General features: G+C 37.5%; 1 long non-coding RNA gene across 1 annotated transcript; it reads right to left on the bottom strand.

Moving 5' to 3' along the window:
- Positions 1-21,474: 21,474 nt before the first annotated feature.
- LOC134206464 (uncharacterized) lies at positions 21,475-22,561 on the bottom strand. The gene is made up of 4 exons (XR_009978282.1): positions 22,133-22,561; positions 21,976-22,070; positions 21,765-21,918; positions 21,475-21,683 (listed from the first exon to the last, which is right to left on the bottom strand). It is a non-coding gene; the product is annotated as an uncharacterized LOC134206464 (long non-coding RNA).
- Positions 22,562-22,773: the final 212 nt, after the last annotated feature.

The raw sequence follows: 22,773 nt of genomic DNA, 5'->3' as shown, positions 1-22,773 counted from the left end.
TATTTTAACACGTTTTACCGAAATTTATCGGTAAAGAATATTATTGAAAGGACAATTGGAGTTTTTGAAATTCAGTTTAGATGCATCCAGTCTGCCCGTAAACTACACTATTCGCCTTCAAAGGCTTTGAGAATCGTGTAGTTTGTGCGCTGCATATCAGAATCAGTGGAATTGCACAAAGAATCAACTGAATGATTGACTGGGATTGTTCAAGCATTCTCAGTGTGCAAGTTTCAGTGACTCTAAAATTCAAATGATCAATAACGGCGCCGGCCACGTCCTTGTAGTCAGTTAGGAAGAAGGAAGGGATATTAGTAGGTGGTTTTTGCTATTTGAAGACCGTGTTTACCTCTGCGTCTCCACAAAAACCACAGGAAGGATTATCAGTTAATTGGTAGGCATCGTTGGATCTGGATTCACTCTGATAAGCGATACGACCGTGTCATTCTTTATACACAGTAATTTTACCTAGCCATGAATCGGGGGCGAAAAGTAGTACAAACTAACTACCGGCTATAAGTTGTGGTAATTAAGGATTCATCGTATTTAGTCTTCGCTACCAACAGCAGTCTCAGAAATAAAACATAATTAATGTTACCTTGCAGACAGTTGAAAGACTCGAATTCCTCTTGTTTGAGGCTAAACTGTATGCAGCGGAAACAACTTTTTAAGCAATTAGTTAAAAAACCTCGGTACCCGGTCCTAGGCTGAACTGACTGCTGGAAAAATCAAGTTAGGGGTTTAAATACGTACTAACTCTTCTTGAACTGGTGAACAATGGTAGTGAGAGGAACACACGGAAGTTTTTATTACTGAACAAATTCTCTTGTTTGAAATGGTCTTCTAGACAGAGCTAAATCCCGGGTTTTAGGAGTTTCACTGGTGATATTCTAGAAGCAAGACAAGGATGGGGCTAGGGCTCCGATGCATGGTCAAAAACAGTATTACTGTTCTATTTTCTCAAGAAAGGATTGATTCCTTATTGATAAGGGGCGCGCCTTCAATGGGATTGCTCTCTATGAAGGGTCTAAATAGCGGGACCTTGTCATGGTGGTCTTGAAAAAACAAAACAACAACTGTATCGAAACCGATACTGCATTGCTTCTCAATAGCACTGGAGTAATTCGACATGCACTTAAACACTAAGGATACGGGTAACGCTACAATAGATCTAATAATTGGTCGCAGTGACACACCCGAACAGAAAAAAAAAGAAAAAAAAAACTACCGGCCTACCGGGCGCGCAAAGCAGAACACAATATTTCAGCCGATCGCGCCATCGTTCTGCTGTCCGAAACAAGAGAAATATCGCACTGAACTGATTTTTATTACAGGGCGTGCAAAGCAGAACACAATATTTCGGCCGATCGCGCCATCATTCTGCTGTCCGAAACATGAAACTGCTCCTTTTACTAATCGACAACTATCTCAATAGCCAGGCCAGCCCAGGACCCAAGAGACTCTCCGGCAATCCCAGGATCGGCTAACTACTGGGTAATCGAGGGTTTTTCGCAGTAAACAAAAACTAACAACACAGGAACTTTCACTTTCCTTGTATAATTTATTGATTCCTAATTGTGGCGTGTGCGTGTTGTTCTGTGTTATCAAATTGTGTGTTAATTTGTTAAGTGTGACCTAATTTAGTTGTTGTGTAGTTTGTGCGCTGCATAATATATGTTTAACTTATCGACCACATAGCAAAGTAATCAATGCTTCAATATTTTCAAAGATATCCCGCTGTTACATATTATACTTATTGGAATTTGGAAATAATCTGAATACTACCCAGGGACAAACATCAAGTATTATTCATATGTATTTTAAGAAAACTGATTTGATTAGATCTTATAACGTGTACCGTGTAACGTGTCTTCCCTAAGATGAAGTCTCGTATACAGGGTGTAAAACGGGAAACGCTAATAGCGCCTTTATCTTTGGACGCATTTTTTTTGTTTTATGTATCAATCGACTCTCCACCAATTGTCCAGTTTTATTGAAACTTTTAAAACGAAAATTATTTTAAGCTTTTAGGAATGTATTTACTTGTCATAATAAAAGTTTGTACTATTCCATTTAATTCCACTACTTTATTGTCAAAGGTACAATAAAGTAGTAGAATTAAACGGAATAGGGTGGGTGTACCAATTGTCGCCTTACATAAGAACAACTGTTTTTTAAAAAATAAGTAAAAGGCATGCGGGTCGACTTTATATATCAAGCGAAAGGTTTTACTTTCTGCTCCTTAGAACAGCTGTGAAAACCACAATAAAATTTGTTATAATCCTCAAAATTGATTAATCCATAATAGGAACGGATGCACCAGTTGTGGCACTATTCTTAATTTTGGTTCCTTATTTGGCAAATCCCATTGTTTTCTTATGGGATTGGACAAATCGGGACCACTAGTGCGACAACTGGTGCAAAGAACGTCAAAAATTAAGCAAAATCAATTTTTACAATTATGATTTTCTTGTTTTGGAGGAGATCAAAGGTGTTATCGTATCATATGAATATGCTTTATCGATCTGAACTTGTTTTGTGGTGATTTGATTGGCCATTTCGCATATAAAACACTATAGTGCGACAACCTGTGCTGTAGCCACGACTGACTGGTACATCTAGCCTAGTACAAACTCGTCTTGTAACAAGTGAAACTTTTGATTGTAAACGTAAAACTATTGAAAATTTACATGAAACGCTTTTGCATTTAAATAAACATTAAATCGCCAAAATGTAGGCAATTTACTTTGGGATGCACTAACCGCGCTGAAGTCGATCCAACAGATATCCAACATTGGGGAATAAATGTGGGTTTTAAGTAAAGTGAAAACTTTGACGGTACTGGTTTTCGGTAATCTATTTAGTACTTGCGCGTGCGGTGGTGCAAATGAGACACTTTATTAACTTAAAATTTATCTCACAGATAACCTACGTGAATTTGAAAATTCTTTTTTTTAATCAATAGCTCACTCAAAAACGGCTAATTTTTTAACATTGTCGGGTATGCTTTATGTGACAAAGTAATCTGATTCCGCATAAAAGGCTGTGACGAATTCCCCTAAAGGAATTTAGGGAGTTGAGGTCGGCAACATGTACATGTGATTCAATCCAAATTGTGCTTCAGTTGTTCCTTCAATTACTCTTACGTTTACGTTTCCAAGATCTGTTTCAACCGGTTTGAAGCCGTTTTTGCATAGTAGGCCAAATCGTCAATCTTTTTGGATTGCGTTCGCAAAACATCTATAAACTTGTTGTAGAATTTATTTTGTTGCTTCACTTGGCTATCTAATAGGCTCAAACTCGTTGGAGCACGCCTTATTATTCTGGTACGTTCTTCTGGGACACCCGTGTCCGGGGCATCCTCAACTGCATCCACATCGTCTGATGTTTCTGCTGATGTGCAATTTGTTGCACCAATTGTCGATGCCCACCACAGCTGCTGTCAATCTAGCTAGTCCAATCACCCGCTCTCAGAGAACCGAAAAGTAGATTATTCGGTTACTACTTTTCTATGATACAAATTTATCATCAGTATGATGCTATAAACTAAACATGAATTGCCTCACTTTTTCAAACCAACCTGAATCTTTAATAGGAGGTCTAAGACTATTAAGTTGTTCGGCTTGGGTCCCATAATTTATTTATTTATTTGTTTACTAGTCTTCGATTTAAAAGTCATACAGACAGATATCATTATTCTGAAAACTCATATGTGAATATGTACATCATGTGGATGATTTTGGTTTGAAAAATGTATTGGAGTGGAGGTAACCACTTTCCTTCGATGTCATCGACAGATAAATCAACCCAAAATTTTAGTTCAAAATACTTACTGATGAAAATATCGCATCAAAATTTACGCAAAAATTGGGTTATTTTCTTATTTTTTCCCATGATTGTAGTCAAAACAAGAGCAAGATGCATGCACCTCTTCGGGGTTGCTCAGCCCCATAACCCAAATTTGAGTAATTTCCAATTTGGATAAATTAAACTCAGCTTTGGGTGAATTATTTGCACGTGGCAAGTACGGTGTCAGACCATTATGCCGAAGGCCATTACGCTGAATGGTCATTAGGCCGAATGAGAAGTAGAAGCAAATCGTACGAAATAAGATTTTTTTTCCTTCATTCTTCTTCTTTCTGGCTTCCCTTTCTTCATTCTTCCTTTTTCCTCTTTCTTCTTCCAAAATGATGAACATCGATCGCTAGAACTAATTGAGTATTAGCCGAAAAATAAATATGCGAATCGTTGCCTCCGTTTTTGCCAGTCTCGGTAACAGTGACTTTAATTCACTGGCAGAGCCATCCCCAGAAAGGAACTATTTAACTATTTAAAAAAGAATAAGTAAAAGGCATGTGGGTGGACTTTATATATCAAGCAAAAGGTTTTACTTCCTGCTCCTTAGAACAGCTGTGAAAACCACAATAAAATTTGTTATTATCCTCAAAATTGATTAATCCATAATAGGAACGCATGCACCAGTTGTGGCACTATTCTTAATTTTGGTTCCTTATTTGGCAAATCCCATTGTTTTCTTTTGGGACTGGCCAAATAGGGACCACTAGTACGACAACTGGTGCAAAGGACGTCAAAAATTAAGCAAAATCAATTTTGACAATTATGCTTTCTTTGTTTTGGAGGAAATCAAAGGTGTTATCGTATCATATGAATATGCTTTATCGATATGAACTTGGTTTGTGGTGATATAAAGCACTAGTGCGACAACTGGTGCTATAGCCACAACTGGTACATCTAGCCTATTCTCAAATTGAAAGGTTTCACACTTGTAGCAACCTAGCGATAACTTTCGGATTCCGTTCTTTCCCATCCGCTTTCGCTCACACACAGCTCCCTTCCTCTATACGAGTAGCATCGAGACTGATATGCCAATAAAATTGAATTTATTCTACTTAATTTTTTCTTACTTTTTTCCTTGCGTCTTTCTTCCTCTTCTTTCTCTTCCTTCTGTCTTCTTTATTGCTTCTTCCTTCTCCTTACTTTTTTCTTCTTATTTCTTCCATCCTCCTTCTACCTACTTCCTTCTTTTTTTCCACCTTCCTTCTTCCGTCTTCCTTGATATTTTCTAGTTTTTTTTCTCTTTTTCTTTCGTCTTCCTTCTTTCATCTTTTTAATTTCCTCTTTCTTTTCTAATCTTCCTTCTTCTTTCTTCTTACCTCTTTCTTCCTTTTTCGTTCTTCCTTCTTTCTACTTCCTTCTTCCTTCTTCCGTCTTTCTTAATATTTTCTTACTTTTAACGGCTGTTCGGCCACATTGAGAGTTGACGTAAAGTCAATGTCAACTTCTCTCCACGAACAGCCTAGGTAGCCGTGTGGTGTCGGCAGCCGATTGTCTGGCTAAGAATAACGCTACGGATTGCCTGTTCCAGTGGTAGAAGTCCATCATACAGGTGACCCCTAATTCTTGGTGCGACGCGGCTTTATGCTTACCGTGCCTACGAATGAATGGTTGGGGAGTCTAATAAAAACCCAACCGCTAACGGAGCCTGTGAAGCACCAGGGCACCCTTCACAGTATTGAGCCCTTACTGCGCTAACCGGCGCTATGGCGCTGTTGACTTTTTGCTTCTCCGAAATAATCGGCTACTCTTATTCAATCTCAACTTGAGGTTAAATAAGGGTGGGATTATGAGTATGTTTTTATTTAGTTTTTCATCAAATTGTCACCTATATGGGTTCGCTTTATGCGCTTTTCACAGTGTACTCTGTGTTTCGTCTTTGACGTTCTTGATACGATAGCGACTTGGTTTCATCGTTGCTGTTTACATAAATGTTGAAGTTGTGGAGCGTATTATCTTAATTCGCAATGGATACAGTTAAGATAGCTCAAATCAATCTTCAGCATAAAAGAACAGCAACGATTTATCTTTGTAGACTTATGCAAAATGGCAAATCCCAAGTGGCTTTGGAGCAGCAACCCTATTTCCGCAAGGGTAGCTTCTACCTAGGTAACCTAGTGAACCCGGTTTTTGCTGCTTTCAATAATGAAATGGCAAACAATCGCAAACAACGCTGTCGTTGCTACACTTATCTCTGAACTAACAACCAGAGTTGTATGTGCTGTCACAATTGATGTACAGTCAAACCTTCATGAGTCGATATTGAAGGGACCATCGACTCATGGAAATATTGATATGTGGAATAGGAAATCTATAGAAAGCTGTTTGAAGGGACCATCACAGTAACCCAGGAATTATTTTTTAATATGGCATATTTTGCTTTCATGAGTCGATATCGAGTCATAGAACATCGACTCATGGAGGTTTGACTGTAACTGGTAGAACCCCCGTCAGGAAATACGTCTATTGTTCGGTTTATTTACCACATGATGAACCAGACCCTACGGATGCTTTCAAACAAGTTGTCATTTATTGTACTTCAAAAGGACTTCCGCTAATTGTCGGCAGTGATGCTAATGCTCATTACATCATCTGGGGTATCTCGGATATCAATCCGAGAGGCTCCAGCTTGGTGGAATACTCAAGTAGTACCGAACTTGGTTTGCTTAACATAGGCAATCGCCCAACCTTTATGGTCTCTAATAGAACAGAAGTATTTGACATAACTCTCTGCTCCAATAGAATCAGTCACGAGTTGACGAATTGGCATGTATCAGATGAGGAATCCATATCTGACCATCGCTACATCTACTTTTATCATTTGAATGTTACTTCGCAGACCTTGCGTTTTAGAAATCCTCGGTCAACAAACTGGGATCTTTATACAGAGTGGCTCTCTACCAAATTTCATGGATATCTACCTTCTATAGAAACTCCTACCGACTTGGATGATGCAGTTAATACTACAACGTTGCATATCGTGGAAACTTTTGAAGAAGCTTGCCCTTTGCGTTCTGTGAAAACCTCAAGAGGAACCCCATTGTGGAATTCAGAATTGGCTAAACTCAGGAATCAGCGCAGATCGAGTTGGATCAGACGTCATTCAGCAGGGACGGAGTCTTTCAAGTCGGCTCGGAAAGCCTACAAGAAGGCTCTTCGATCTGCTGCACGATCCGGCTGGAAAAACCTTTGTGCAAATGTTTCCAATTTGAGTGAAGCCAGTAGGTTAAATAAAATTCTAACGAGATCTAAAGATTTCCAAGTTGGCGAATGGCGACTACACTTCTTCTGACGAGGAAGCATTAGAACACCTATTTGATACACACTTCCCTGGATGTGTCGATATAGTATCTTCGGATGTTCATGACGTCTTTTCATGTAGTTATGGGTCTTGGGCTCTGGCTCGCAGAATCATAACTACTGAATCGATTCAATGGGCTCTTAACAGTTTGGCTCCTTACAAATCTCAAGGAGAAGATGGTATCTATCCCGTCCTTCTTCAGAAATTTTTTGAGTATATCAAACATGTTTTGAAAAAACTTTAGGTATGCAGTTTTGCTACTGGGTATATTCCCATATCCTGGAGGGATGTCACTGTTAAATTTATCCCAAAAGGAGGACGTGCTTCGTATGAAGAAGCAAAGAGTTTTAGACCCATCAGTCTGACCTCATTTCTTCTAAAATGCTTAGAACGTATTATCGATCATCATATTCGTGATGACTGTTTGGCAAACATGCCTCTTCATGTTAATCAACATGCTTATCAATCTGGAAAGTTTACCGTGACTCTTCTACACAAGGTTGTCTACGACATCGAGAAAGCATTTGCTCAAAAGCAATCAGGCTTGGGTGCGTTCTTAGATATTGAGGGTGCTTTTGACAACGTGTCTTTCGATGTCATATTGGAAGCGGCACGTTGTCATGGGCTCCCTAATATAATAACCAAATGAATTCAACAGATGCTTAAAAAACGACATCTCTACTCGACATTATGTCAAGCAACGATTAGGAAATGATGTGTCTGCGGATGCCCCCAAGGGGGAGTATTATCTTCACTTTTGTGGAACCTTGTTGAAGATACGCTATTGAGATTACTCAATAATGGCGGTTTTCCTTCTTATGGATTTGCCGACGACTATCTAATATTGAAAGTTGGTTTGTGTATTACTACTTTATTCGACCTGACGCAAAACGCTTTTCAGGCAGTCGAAAGTTGGTGTCGCCAATATGGCCTTTCGGTTAATCCGAATAAAACATCTATTGTACTTTTCGCGGAAAAACGTAACCGTAATAGTATTCGCCCATAACATCTTTTTGACTCTGAAATCAATGTAACGGATCAGGTAAAGTATGTGGGACTAATTCTTGTTTCCAAACTCTGGACACCTAACATTGAATTCAGAGTCAAGAAGGCGTGTATGACTTTCGACCAATGCTGGCGAAGTTTTGGTAAAACTTGGGGTCTTAAACCCAAATATATCAAATGGATTGACACAACAGTTGTACGATCAATTTTGGCTTATGGATGTCTTGTGTGGTGGCAAAAGGGTGAAGTGAGGACAATTCAGTCGAAATTAGGCCATCTTCAAAGAATGTGCCTAATGGCAATGACTGGTGCGTTCTCTTCGACTAACACGACTGCTCTCGAGGTTCTCTTCGACGTGGTCCTAATACACATCTCAAACAAGAGCACTTTCTTGTACTTACCGATTATGAGTTCTCGGTTTCATGGAAGAGAACCCTGTGAACCGCAGTTCTACACACACTTCGTTGTTACAGCTCATGGTTGATTGCGACAGAACTGTCCTTGCTCCAAGTGATCTCACACTCGCTAGTAGTTTTCCTTATAGGACATTTTCAACACAATTCCCCTCGAGGGATGAGTGGACATCTGACTATTTGGAGTTGCATTGTTTGTTACACTGACGGCTCCCTTTTCGAAGGTAGAACGGGTGCAGGTGTCTACTCGCGTGAGCTGAGATTGGAGTCTCACTCACTGGATAGATACTGCACTGTCTTTCAAGCGGAAATATTTGCCATTATGTGTGGAGTGCAATCCGCATTGCAGAAACACATAATGGGCAAAGTAATATACTTCTGTTCAGATAGCCAAGCAGCTATCACAGCCCTCGCTTCGGCCAACTCAAGGTCGAAGTTAGTAATCGCATAACTGAATTCAGTTAATACGTTGCACCTTATATGGGTACCTGGTCATTCTTCCATAGCTGGAAACGAATTGGCTGATGAGTTAGCTCGCACTGGAGCAGCACAAGACTTTTTTGGTCCTGAGCCAGCTATTCCAATATCTAAGTGTTGGATGAAGCGTTTGATTTGCTCTTGGGCTTCCACTCAGCACAAACAGTATTGGAGTAGTTTGGATTCATGTCAACAAACAATATCCGAGAGGCATCTCCGGTAGTAGCAAACTATTTAGCTAATCTGTCCAAATAGAAAAAATCTTAGCCAAGGCCTTGACAGGTCACTGCCGACTTAACTATCTTATGGCAAATATTTAACGTATTGAATCATTTATCTGTAATGGTTGTGAATCCGATTATGGGCCTTCTTATCATCTGATATGTAATTCCAGTTTATGCGCAACTGCGTTTCCAAATATTTGGTTAACACTTACTAAGTAAAATTGACTACAGAAACCTGAACCTTCAAAGTATTCTGTTGTTCATAACCCGTTGTGGTAAAGAGTTATGAGCTTTTCTTCGTGTTGCATACGTTGTATGCCATCTTCAAGGGTCCCTTTCCCAAACTTCTCATTTTTCTCTCTTTCTTTTACTTTTCTCTCTTCTCTTTCTCTCACTTTTCTCTCTTTTTCTTGCGTCTTCCTTCTTTCTTCTTCTTTATTTCTTCTTCCTTCTCTCGTCTTCCTTCTTTTTTCTTCTTACCTCTTTCTTCATTCTTCTGTCGTCCTTTTTCATTCTTCCTTCTTCCGTCTTCCTTAATATTTTCTTACTTTTTTTCAATCTTTTATCTTGCGCCTTTCTTCTTCTCTCTTCTTCCTTCTTTCTTCTTCTTACTTTTTTCTTCTTCCTTCCTTCTTCCTTTTTCGTTCTCACTTGTTCCTTGTTCCTTCTTCTTTCTTCCTTATTCCTTCTTCTTTCTTCTTTCTTCCTTATTCCTTCTTCTTTCTTTCTTCTTCCCTCTTCCTTCTTTCTTCTTCCTTATTCCTCCTTCTTTCTTCCTACTTTCTTCTTCCTTTTCCTCTTTCCTTCTTTTATCTTCCTTCTTCCGTTTTCTTTTTTTCTACTTCCATCTTTTTTCTTCCCTTTTCCCTCTTATTTCTATAATTCTCAATCCCCACTTCTCATTTGGCCTAATGACCGTTCGGCCTAATGACCCAGCATCGCAAACTACCTAGTACAAGAAAAGCCATTTACTCAAAATTGTGTCTTTGTTTTTTTTTCTCTCATAAGAGATTTTCAAGCTGGCTCATCTCTTGGATTACTGGGCCGCTTTTAGGTGGTTTTGGCTGTCCATGTAGGTTCTTTTACAAAATTGTAAGAAAAACTAACTCCTCCTGGTAATGTGAACAAACTCTTGTTTATGCATGTTTATGATTATTTTGCATTTCAACCAGTAACTGTCAGTGGATTAAAACTGTACTTCACGACCTGAACAATTTGCGTAAATATTCCCAATGCACTGTTTACTCTTCATTTGTGCATTCATCGTCCAGCAACATGCCAAATTAATGCCTTACCGCGGCGTTAATCGCAAGCCATAAACGAATGCTTAAAATTCGCTTAGCACTCCCTGACGGATCTACGACGCTGACGCGCGGAGATCAATTCGATGCCAATCTACAGAGTGTGGTGCCCTGATTTAGGTAAACACGCAAATATGGTTCGAAGTAAATAATTGCCACCCTCAGTATTACGTTCCGTACTGCTATAATGTCGTGTTCAAATCTGGTTATTATTGTGTACACGCCTTCGCCTGGGTCACGCTTCCCCCATCTTCTCTAGAACTATTTATGAAGTCGATTATCCTTTAATTACTGTTCTTCGTTGGAAATCCACCACCCGCGCCAGTTCAACTCTTCCTTTCTACCCACAGTGCACCACAATGAGCCGGAGAAAACATAAATATTTGGACAAACTCTGAATAAACTCGTCGCCTTTCAACAAAACCAGAAGGGCTTCCTGTTGGTTTCTATTCCCGACGGTGGGCTTTCGGCAGCGACGGTTAGTAACTCAATACGGCAATTTTCCATTTCCAACAATGTGAATATGATCCACATATAGCCGAGAGTAAAAGTGCTGCACATGATGTACTCTGTCTGCACTTAGATTCAGTGGAAAACAAGTCCCTAATCTAAATATGCGGCTATTTGGTATTCTGCTACCGTCACCGTAGTTATCGTTCACATTGTTTACATTTTATTCACTACGGAGCGATTTCAATAACATGAAATCCCTGTGATTTCATCCGTTCAAGCGGCGTGAACAGCCCGGACAGAGAACAGGGTTAAACCTGGTGCGGATGATGATCACTGATGGGCTATGACGAGATTCTAAAGATTTTCCAAAGTACACATGTGCTGGCTGCCGCTGCCGTTGTCGTCGTCGTCAATCGCACTCGAAAACGGGTTGACGACGTGTTTGTTTATATTTGCGTTTTCTATTTCCCCAACTGCGAGTTTTCGGTGAGAATGAAATATAAATGGTGCAAAAGCACTCACCTAGTTGCTTTTATGGTGAAGGATGCTTCGGGTTTTTGCTTTCATTCGTAATGGAGGTAAATCATTACAGAAGGCGCAGATTGTGTTATTTAGTCTACCGGGTGATGCGGAGAATTCATTTCCGGAACAAAATATCGTCTACTGAGAAATTATTTTTAGGAAAGTTCAAGTACGCTATGTTAAGTTTAAAGATGATCTAAAAAAATAGATTACTTTTCGTTATTTCTTGACTTTCTCGTACACTAAGATGTAACGTTTTATGTTCACTCAAAATAGGATCGTTGATAACAAACATGTAGGTTTGTAGTTGCTCAAAAAAAATCTCAATAAACTTTCAAGCATTTTGCTTACTCGATTTGCTAGCAACAAGCAATCGACAAAAAATCCCACCCCATTGGACTCTAATGAAAATGAGCCAAGTCCGTCAATGCGTCAGTCCAAACTACGAATCTGCGTTCCACAGATGAAAGGCCGGATTGTTCCCGCCGGCAGAAAGTTGTATATGTTTTTCACTCCTAGATAACTGGGCAGACCAAGATGAATACACCACTAGGTGTTCCAATCTGCCAAATTCACGATTCAGCCATCTTGGATTTTAGTATGGGAAAGCCAGCCGGTTTGTTGTCGTTTTGCACTGAAAATGAATTTTTCACCCCCGCCTTCTTCTCTCCCATAAACTTGGCAGATTGGAGCACCTAGCTGTGTATTCATCTTGGGGCAGACTGTATCGGTGAAACTTTTACACCAGACAAGTAACGTTATCCCACACGCGATGCAATGGTCGCTGCGAATTGCGAATCGCGTCGCGTGTTTGGACACAGACTTTTTTCTACAGTACCGAATACGTTCGCCGATATGAACCCAATACAAAACTTACTACTCCTCTACTTTTAGATTAGTTTCATGGATGTTGTTGAGAAAAAGTACACTGGGTTAAGGCAACAAGTACTTACGCTAATAATGTGAAGGTTGCTCGTAAGGCTCGTCCGGTTAACGTGATAAAACCGAAAGAGTTCAACCAGAGCATGCATTTTGAACAGGAGAACGCAACATTCTGAACACTCCTCACTGTTCAAGAGCACTGACCTAACATAGCATCCTGTATCCTATATTTTTGCATAGTTCCAATCTAGGGAGCTTTAGTTACCATGATCGTTTTTTGTTGCGTACTAACCAGTGCACACTGAACTGTGTTCTTAGTTCAAAACTAAGAACGCCATGGCACGCTTCAGAATGGGATCATCCTGAATATAGACGATCGAAAATGTTTTAACCCCCTAAACGGCATGTTTCCACCACGGTGTTATCCTATAAATATAAATTTCAATAAATATCTTGGCTGTGCATATGCACAGCACATGTTTCGAAATGGACAAATTGATATGAAATTTGCGAAACAGAATCCACGTGTCTTGGAGGGACTCAAACCCTCAACCTCCTACTCTCTAGATAGGCGTGACAACCCCTACACAACAAGACCACTTAAAGGTCACGTTTACGGAAAAGCCATCAGAATCCGAGTACCAACCTCCACCGCGGTTAGCTCTCTTTTTTGCAAATTGAATATCTTTCGGATGCTTGATTTGTCCAATCTCCACATGTGCTTTACTGTTGTATATCCACAGTCAAGCGAGTGCACATTCAACCTTCTAAGACGAATTAAGTACTCTCCATTTAATTCCACTATTTAATTTTTGATATCTTTTCAGATACGTATTTCGACCACAACTGTGTGGTCGTCTTCAGTGTCTCGTACTTGACTCGACTCGACTCGACTCGATCACACAGTTGTGGTCGAAATACGTATCTGAAAAGATATCGAAAATTAAATAGTGGAATTAAATGGAGAGTACTTAATTCGTCTTAGAAGGTTGAATACATTCCACTAAAAGAATTCGGAATTAAATTCAAAGTGTTCGTAGTTGAAGACAACCCAGCTTTTTACGCGACGGTGCCATAATGCTTTGAATCATCCCTTTTGACATATGCTGTGACCACCAGAGTTTTTATAAATGGATCCTAGCAATCTGCGACTTGTTCATGTTTCGAAAATAATATTAAGTCATAATATTACTCGAAATGCTTCTGGAACATGGTTCAATATTTCATCGCAAAAATTTCTCTAAAATACATATTAATTATTTTTATTTCTTTTAGGTTTGCATGAACATAAAAGCCTGCCAGGTTTGTGCAGTATTCATGTGAATTAGATCCACGGTTTTGGGATACCGTGGGGCATCGAAATCCGTACACTTAAGCACCTTAGTATATGAAAAAGTCATAGGAATCGAATGTAAATAAAACGTTTGTCATTGACACAGGCGCATGAAGGCTTCTACTTTAGAAGTATTTCACATTTACTCATTAAAAACTACAAAAAACATGATAAAATAATGAATTAAGTCAACTACTCCTGGCTCGAAATCCGTCCATCGTGGACGGATTTCGAATCAAAGGATCAAAATCCGTACAGCTCTTTCTTAACTCAATATTTAAATTGAAACAGTGTGATTGACTAGACTACCACTGTAAATAGTTCGATACGCACCTTGAGAAGCAATCCCTTCGATTTGTATTCCGCTTATCTTATGTAATGATTTTCCATTACCAATTAAAACACAGTTACTTTTGGTGCAACTATGCTCTACCCGAAAACAAAATGGTGGCACAAACTCCGCGTTTGGTGGGTGGAGATTTGTTTTTGATTTTTGTTGATTTAATTTCAAAGCCTTCTTTTCAATTCTATGCCCTAGAAGCTTACTGTCAAGTATCTCAAAAGGATAAGATTAATTATTCCACTATTGAGAAATCGACTGTATATTTTTATTTCGATTTTAAGGACGGCTACACAGTCTTGAATTATTGAAACAAGATGTTTATTTATCCGACGTTTCGACACGGGGATGGTGTCTTCATCAGGGGAAACTATAATTGATTGGGTACTTAGTTATGTGTTATAAATATGTGTCAAAATGTTAACTTACAATACGGTATTTGTTCCTAGTCCATTGTTTAGTCTAACATTAACTGTCTGGTACGGATTTTTCTGGTACATACTGTGAAATTTAAATAATTATAACACTGAATTTGAACTAATTACAACAGATCCAAACATATAAAAACTGACTTACACTTCGAGAACACACAATTTCAAAAACATTGACACTAACAGATAACGCGAATTTTCTTTCGGATACCGCCTCATTGCAAACCCCATTTTTTCATCTCTTAAATTTTGGTTGTTTCGTTTTCCTCTCTTAATCTCTTCTATACTCTTGATATGGTGCAATACAGAGGCATATGTTGTGTTCAATCCATCTACGTCTGTCCGCTTATTAACGGTGTGGTTTGTGTTTGTTACATGGCACATTTCCAGAAATGGAAGTGTGGATGATTTGTAGCTGTGGTCTATAATTTGTGTAAGTTCGAAGTTGAATCTTTGTTCTTGGTCAATACAGTGTTGAATAAGAGCAGTCGTCGATTCGACTAGAGACGTTTTAGCTGCTTCAGTATTTGTATGGACATCGTTTAACAATTTTTCCAGCTTTTTTTCGTTTGTTCTGTGACCAGCAAGTCGCTTTTTTAGATAATTCGTAGTCATTCCTACATAACAGCACGGACAATCATTGCATGGAATTCTGTAAATAATATTGCTAATATCTTCTTTTCCTAGAGGCTGTTTTAATTTGGTATGTAGATCGTTAACTGTGTGATATTGTTTTGTGGTGATGGAGATGTTGGGATAATATTTAATTAATAATTTCGCGATCCGTTGGGAAAGTGCAGGTACGTACGGAATGGATCTGTAAAGTTTTACATTTGTTGTAATTTCAGGAGGTGGAAACTGTCCCTTGTGATGAATGGAACTGCTGGTCGGATGATGATCTCGGAATTCAACTATTTGGTGGTTGGTGTTCGGTACGGCATTTTGTTGTTCAATTGGAGGAGTTTGCTGCGTGGGTGGGCTATGGGCTGCTGGCATGATGGCTGGCTGGGAGGGTGGCTGACGACATGGTGGGCTCTGACGACAGGACTATAAACAGGTTCAAAAAAGCTATACTGAACCTAGAAATCAAACAAACGTTCCACAAGATCAAACAAATCACTAAGGAAATGCAAGTGATAAAACGAGGTTTACGGTCTCTAACCAACGAAAGGATCACAAATGATTTCATGGACACACAACATGCAGCGTACACCGCCTGGTTGAGTAGGAAAGAAAAACACACATCAAAAAAAACTCTCCACCATCACACAGATGCCAAAACTCAACGACAAAGGGCAACCTGGGTTCAACGAGAAGGCCATCCTCAACGCAACCAACCTAGACATCCCATCTAGCACACTCCATCTCCTCAGTCTTGGTCCTAAATTCGCTCTTCCGACGACGTCGCTATCGCAAATCCCTTTCTACCATCTGCTAGCCGAAACAGAACAAATCTTGCTAACAAACAACGACAAAAAGGTGCAAGATAAAAACCGCTGCCAGATCGTGAATGTAATGCAAAACTTCATTCATGGTTTCCGCTCGATGGTAGAAACGCATGACAGTGTGACAAAATTTTGCGAAGCTGCCACGGACAACACAAAGAGGTTTCTGCGTTCAAATCCAGAGACATGTGTCCTGTCAGCGGATAAAGGCAATAGAACGGTTATTATGATGCGAGAGGATTATGACCATAAAATGCGTAACCTAGTTAACGATCCGAGAACATACGTTAAAGTACGGATCGATCCCACCTCCAGGTATCAGATTCAGAGCAACAATATGGTCAAAAGGCTGAAAGACTTGAAGCTTATTGACTACAAACAATCCAAGCACCTATCTTCGAATAATTCAACTTGTCCACGGATCTACGGCCAACCGAAAGCCCACAAGCAACAACTACCGCTCCATCCCGTCATTCCCAACGTAACGGCCCCAACATACAAACTGTCCAAGTACATAGCGAATATCCTCCAATCCTCGCTCCATAGTCCATACAGTACGACGAGTTCGTTTGATTTTTGTACGGAAGTAAACCACAGCAAACTACCCGAAGATTTCATAATGATATCGCTGGATGTGACATCGTTATTTACGAATGTTTCACGTCACCTGGTCATTCGCAACATCATAGAACGATGGAATGAAGTTGACACCAGAATAAACTTAGATCTCTTTCTTGAGATTGTAGAATTCTGCATGGAGGCCAGCTACTTTTGTTTCGAAGGGCAATTCTACAAACAAACGTTTGGAACTGCTATGGGAAGCCCACTCTCTCCGATTGTGGCAGACATTGTATTGGACTCGGTAATACACACAGCTATGAGCTCTCTACCATTTGAGGCTACAATATTCAAGAAATATGTTGATGACATCTTCATGGTAATCCCACAGAACACCGTAAATCTTGTTCTCGATGCATTCAACAATGTAGAACCGAGGCTACAGTTCACCATTGAGATCGAAGAAAATAGAAAACTTCCTTTTCTAGACATGACAGTGATCCGTAATGAAGACCAAACATTGCAATGTCCTACGTTTAGTGATCTTACTCTTCCTCAATGTATTGGCAAAACTTCTTCGTCTCTGCGTACACAGTAAAAAAAAATTTGTAATATCACATCATAATTGATGCACATCATCGCCGTCGTAAATCGCATGTATTATTACATCAGTTTTGTGTAACAAAAAGTGACGTAATTGGGATTTTGTCGCCAAAATGAAATTGTGTAAAACGTAATCAGTTCGACGTAATGACAAAAACGACGTAATAACCAGCCAGCAGAAGCATTGCTTTTGGCAGCTGGGTTAGGGGTGTTCGGGATTTTTCTTTCATGCTTCCAAAATGCAGTTCTAAAAAATGTTATATTTTATTTCTCATAATTTTGCACGTAAATATACAATATAATAACAAATTATTGATTTTTGTTTTAATTTACAGCATTGTGACACATCGATTTTGTGTGTGTGTGTGTGTGAGTGTGAAAAAATGACAATACTTTGTTTTTTAAAGGTTTTATTCTAAGATTTTTAGTTTTTTCAGGCTTAACGTTTTGGTTTAGTATTTTTGGATTTTTGGTGGACCTGTGCGCCGATAAAAATATTGTCGCCATGGCGTGATAGATCGTTTCCAGTTGGCGTGGACTTATTTTATACATTAAATTTTTGTCATTTTACTGCACTTAACAAAAAAATCTTTCAAAAATTCCTCTAAAAGCACCTTCGGAAATTCCTCCGCAATTTCCTTCAGGAACTTCTCCAGGAATTCCTTCAAAAACTCTTCCAAGAATTCCTCCGGCAAATTCCTTAGAAGTTGCTCTCAAAATTCATTCATAAAGTCCTCCAGAAATTCCTCAACGGGTTTCTTCAGAAAGTACTCCAGAAACTCCTTCAGGAGTTCATCCGGGAATTTCTCCAAGAGTTCTTCCGGAAATTTCTCCAAAAATTCCTTTAGCAGTTCCTCCAGGTGTTCTGAAATTCACACATGAATTTCTCCGAAAATTCGTACAAGAGTTACTTCGGAAGATCTGGTCGGAGTTCCTCCGAAAATACCTCCCGATATTCCTGTTAACTCCTTGTTCAGGGGTTTGGTTTGAAAATTTCTCAAAAAGTTCCAATGAAAAGTTCACCAGGATTTTATAAATTCTTCAAATAGTTCTTCCAGAAGTTATTTCAGAAACTGCTCCTGAATTGCCTCCTTCAGAAGTTCTCCTCAAGATTTTTTCCGGAAATTTCTCCAGGAGTTCTTCCAGGAGGTCCTTCAAGAATTATTCCAGGAGTTTCTCCTGAAATCTGCCAGGAGTTTCTTCGGAAACGGATTCCACCGGAAGTTTCTTCAGAAAATTTTTCCGATATACCTCGGCAAGTACCTCCAGAAAATCCTTCAGATTTTTCTTCCGAAATTCCTCCAGAATATTTTTAGGAAATTTCTCCAGGAGTTCCTTAAAAAATTCCTTCAGGAGTTCATATGACAATTCCTCCTGAAATTCCTCAGCGGGATCCTCCGAAAAGTTCTTCAGTTCTTCTTGCTCCAACGGAAATTTCCCACAAATCTTCTTTCGGATTTTCGTTAAGGAGTTCGTCCACAATTCATCCAAGAGTTCCTCCAGAAATTCCTCCAAAAATACCTCTAAGAATTACCCGAAAATTTCTTCAGTAGCTTCTACAAAAACTCCTTCCATAGTTCCTTCGGAAATTCCTCCAAGAATTGTATATGAGTTTCACCGGAAAATTTGCCAGGAACTCCCCTGAAAATTCCGTCTGGATTTACTCCAGAAATCCCTTTAAGAGCTCTTCGGATATTCCTCCAGAAGTTCATCCAGAAGGTCCTTTAAGAATTATTCCAGGAGTTCCTCTTGAAAATCTTTCAGGAGTTTCTCTTAAAAGGAGTTCCTCCGGAAATAGCCGCAGCCCGGGTAGACGATAATAGCTCATTAACAGTAAAACGTGATATTGATAATAAAACATGATATTAACTTGTTTGAAATAAGAGTAAAAATAACAAGTGAAAATAACAAAAATTTGTACCGAAATATCATAAAAACAATAACAAGAACTTATCAATATCTTGAGCTATTAGTTTGTTCTTGTTAATAGCAAAACCTGATACTTTTATGATATTTCGGTGCAAATTTTTGTTATTTTCGCTTGTTATTTTTACTCTTATTTCAAACAAGTTAATATAATGTTTTGTTGTCAATATCACGACTTCTACCTGTGAGTAGCTCCTACGAATATTTCGAATAACTCCGAAAAAATTTTCAATAGTTTCTACGGAAATTCCTTTAAGAGTTCCCTCGAAAATTCCTCCAAGAATTGTATATGATTTTCGACGAAAAATTTGGCAGGAACTCCTCCGAAATATCCATCTGGACTTTCTCCAGAAATTCCTCTTGGAACTTTTTTGGATATTCCTCCAGAAATATCTGCAGAAGTTCTTCCGGAAACTCTCCAAGATATTGTTCCCGAAATTCTTCCAAGAGTTCTTCCAGAAGGCCCTTGAAGAATTATTCCAGGAGTTCCTCCTGAAAATCCTCCAAGAGTTTCTTCGGAAATTCCACAACGATTTCCTCCGCAAGTAACTTCAGAACCTTCTTCCGAAATTCCTCGGCAAGTACTTCCAGGAATTCCTCCAAGAGTTTCTTCGGAAGTTCCTCTGAAAATATTTCTAAGAATTACTCTGAAAATTCCTTCGGTAACTTCTACGGAAGTTCCTTCAAGAGTTCCTTCGGAGATTTCTCCAAGAATTATCCACGAGTTTCTCCGGAAATTTCGGCAGGAACTCCTCCGTAAATTCCTTCAGGAATTTAAGGAGTTTAAGAAGTTCCTCGGGAAACTCTTCAATGCTTTTTCCGAAAATTCCACCAGGAATTCCTCCAAAATACCCTTCAAGAATTATTCCTGGAGTTCTTCTTGAAGATCTTCCAAGAGTTTCTCCTAAAGTAGTTACTCTGGAAATGGCTCCAGTGGCTCCCCCAAATATTCCGAATTACTCCGAAAATTCCTTCAGTAGCTTCTACGGAAATTCCTTCAGGAGATCCTACGGAAATTTAAGATAATAAGATTTTAAGATTTTAAGATTTTTAGATTTTAAGATTTTAGGATTTTAAGATTTTGAGATTTCAAGATTTTAAGATTTTAAGATTTTAAGATTTTAAGATTTTAAGATTTTAAGATTTTAAGAATGTAAGATTTTATGATTTTAAGATTTTAAGGTTTTAAGATTTTAAGATTTTAAGATTTTAAGATTTTAAGATTTTAAGATTTTAAGATTTTAAGATTTTAAGATTTTAAGATTTTAAGATTTTAAGATTTTAAGATTTTAAGATTTTATGTTTTTAAGATTTTAAGATTTTAAGATTTTAAGATTTTAAGATTTTAAGATTTTAAGAATTTAAGATTTTAAGATTTTAGGATTTTAAGATTTTAAGATTTTAAGATTTTAAGATTTTAAGATTTTAAGATTTTAAGATTTTAAGATTTTAAGATTTTAAGATTTTAAGAATGTAAGATTTTAAGATTTTAAGATTTTAAGATTTTAAGATTTTAAGATTTTAAGATTTTAAGATTTTAAGATTTTAAGATTTTAAGATTTTAAGATTTTAAGATTTTAAGATTTTAAGATTTTAAGATTTTAAGATTTTAAGATTTTAAGATTTTAAGATTTTAAGATTTTAAGATTTTAAGATTTTAAGATTTTAAGAATGTAAGATTTTAAGATTTTAAGATTTTAAGATTTTAAGATTTTAAGAATGTAAGATTTTAAGATTTTAAGATTTTAAGGTTTTAAGATTTTAAGATTTTAAGATTTTAAGATTTTAAGATTTTAAGATTTTAAGATTTTAAGATTTTAAGATTTTAAGATTTTAAGATTTTAAGATTTTAAGATTTTAAGATTTTAAGAATTTAAGATTTTAAGATTTTAGGATTTTAAGATTTTAAGATTTTAAGATTTTAAGATTTTAAGATTTTAAGATTTTAAGATTTTAAGATTTTAAGATTTTAAGATTTTAAGATTTTAAGATTTTAAGATTTTAAGATTTTAAGATTTTAAGATTTTAAGATTTTAAGATTTTAAGATTTTAAGATTTTAAGATTTTAAGATTTTAAGAATGTAAGATTTTAAGATTTTAAGATTTTAAGATTTTAAGATTTTAAGATTTTAAGATTTTAAGATTTTAAGATTTTAAGATTTTAAGATTTTAAGATTTTAAGATTTTAAGATTTTAAGATTTTAAGATTTTAAGATTTTAAGATTTTAAGATTTTAAGATTTTAAGATTTTAAGATTTTAAGATTTTAAGATTTTAAGATTTTAAGATTTTAAGATTTTAAGATTTTAAGATTTTAAGATTTTAAGATTTTAAGATTTTAAGATTTTAAGATTTTAAGATTTTAAGATTTTAAGATTTTAAGATTTTAAGATTTTGATTCCGACAAATCCAGTTATTTCAGTTACATACGTCCTTTTAATCTTCGATGTTGCAGCCATATGATGCTGGTCCCGTAGTAACTGTTCTTTTCGTCTTCCCACAAGTCAACGCATGTTTGCATTGCTTCGCAACTCCTTCTGTTATTCGCAGTCCACTTGATTGCTCTTGTACGGGATAGTGGGTGGAAACATGAACCCAGCAGTTTTGTCCTGTGCCTGAAAAAATATTAAATAATTCATTAACTGTTCAGTACTGCTCGAGGTTTTTATGTTAGTCGATAAGAAATTAGAGCTTACCTGCTCGGTTTTATTTTTCCTGCTTTTGATCCGTTCGAAATACTTTAAAAAGTTGAGGTAAGGTGCATGATCACGACGCAACAGTATGGCTCTGTATGACGTATGATTGCAGAGAGATCGGTTCCTGGATCGATTATCCAGGACGATTTTGAATCTGTAAAAAATCCCACAATCGTCAAGCGATCGGAACAATCATCGTTAAGAAATTTACCTGCACAATTCCATTCCGGCATTGAAGGTGTGAACGAATTCATCGTAGGTATGAACAAATCCTGCAGCTCTAGCATCCTTTCGATATTTGCCTCTCTGAAAAATGATATAATAAATTGCAAAGGCTGGGTACAAATAAAACTACTAACAATACTTACCCATGAACAGATTTTCTCCCACTTCCAGGTCAGAAACACTGTTTGAACATTTCAATAACTTCCTATCCACTTAATTTAGTTTTTAAAAAGCAATTAGTTCAAATTATAATCGTATTTCAATGTGAACAGAATGGAGTGAAAACTGGACTGACTGCCGGCTTTGTTGACATTTACAGCAGCATGCATTATGAAGCAATATTACTGATGGTGGCGGTAATATTACGCTGAGTTCGTGATATTCACCTATTTGGCAGGTAATTTGGCGTTGGATCGACGTAACTGAAATATGAACTTTCTCAATTGAATGTTGCGACGAGGAATTTAATTAAGCGTCAATATGGCACAATATTACGTTAAATACGTTATTACATCGGATTTTCATGTACGTTTTACGAAAATACGTCGCGGCATATTAATATATTTTTTGCTGTGTACGTTTAGTTCAGCTTCTGCAATATTATTTTAGTAATTCATGCTTTTATATATTCTAATAAGATTTACTGGTAGTATTACTGCTAGTAATTTTGTAGTTTCTTGCAGTTTCCAGTAAAAGAACTCTTCCAAATGCTACAACGAAAATGCGACCTATTCCAGAATCGACGCTAATTAGATCTTATACCATATTCAAATCCCTGTCATTC

This window comes from Armigeres subalbatus, chromosome 1, assembly GCF_024139115.2.
Source record: "Armigeres subalbatus isolate Guangzhou_Male chromosome 1, GZ_Asu_2, whole genome shotgun sequence".
NCBI lineage: Eukaryota > Metazoa > Arthropoda > Insecta > Diptera > Culicidae > Armigeres > Armigeres subalbatus.
The sequence above is the reverse complement of the archived record's forward strand: the minus strand, read 5'-3'. Positions and strand labels throughout refer to the sequence as shown.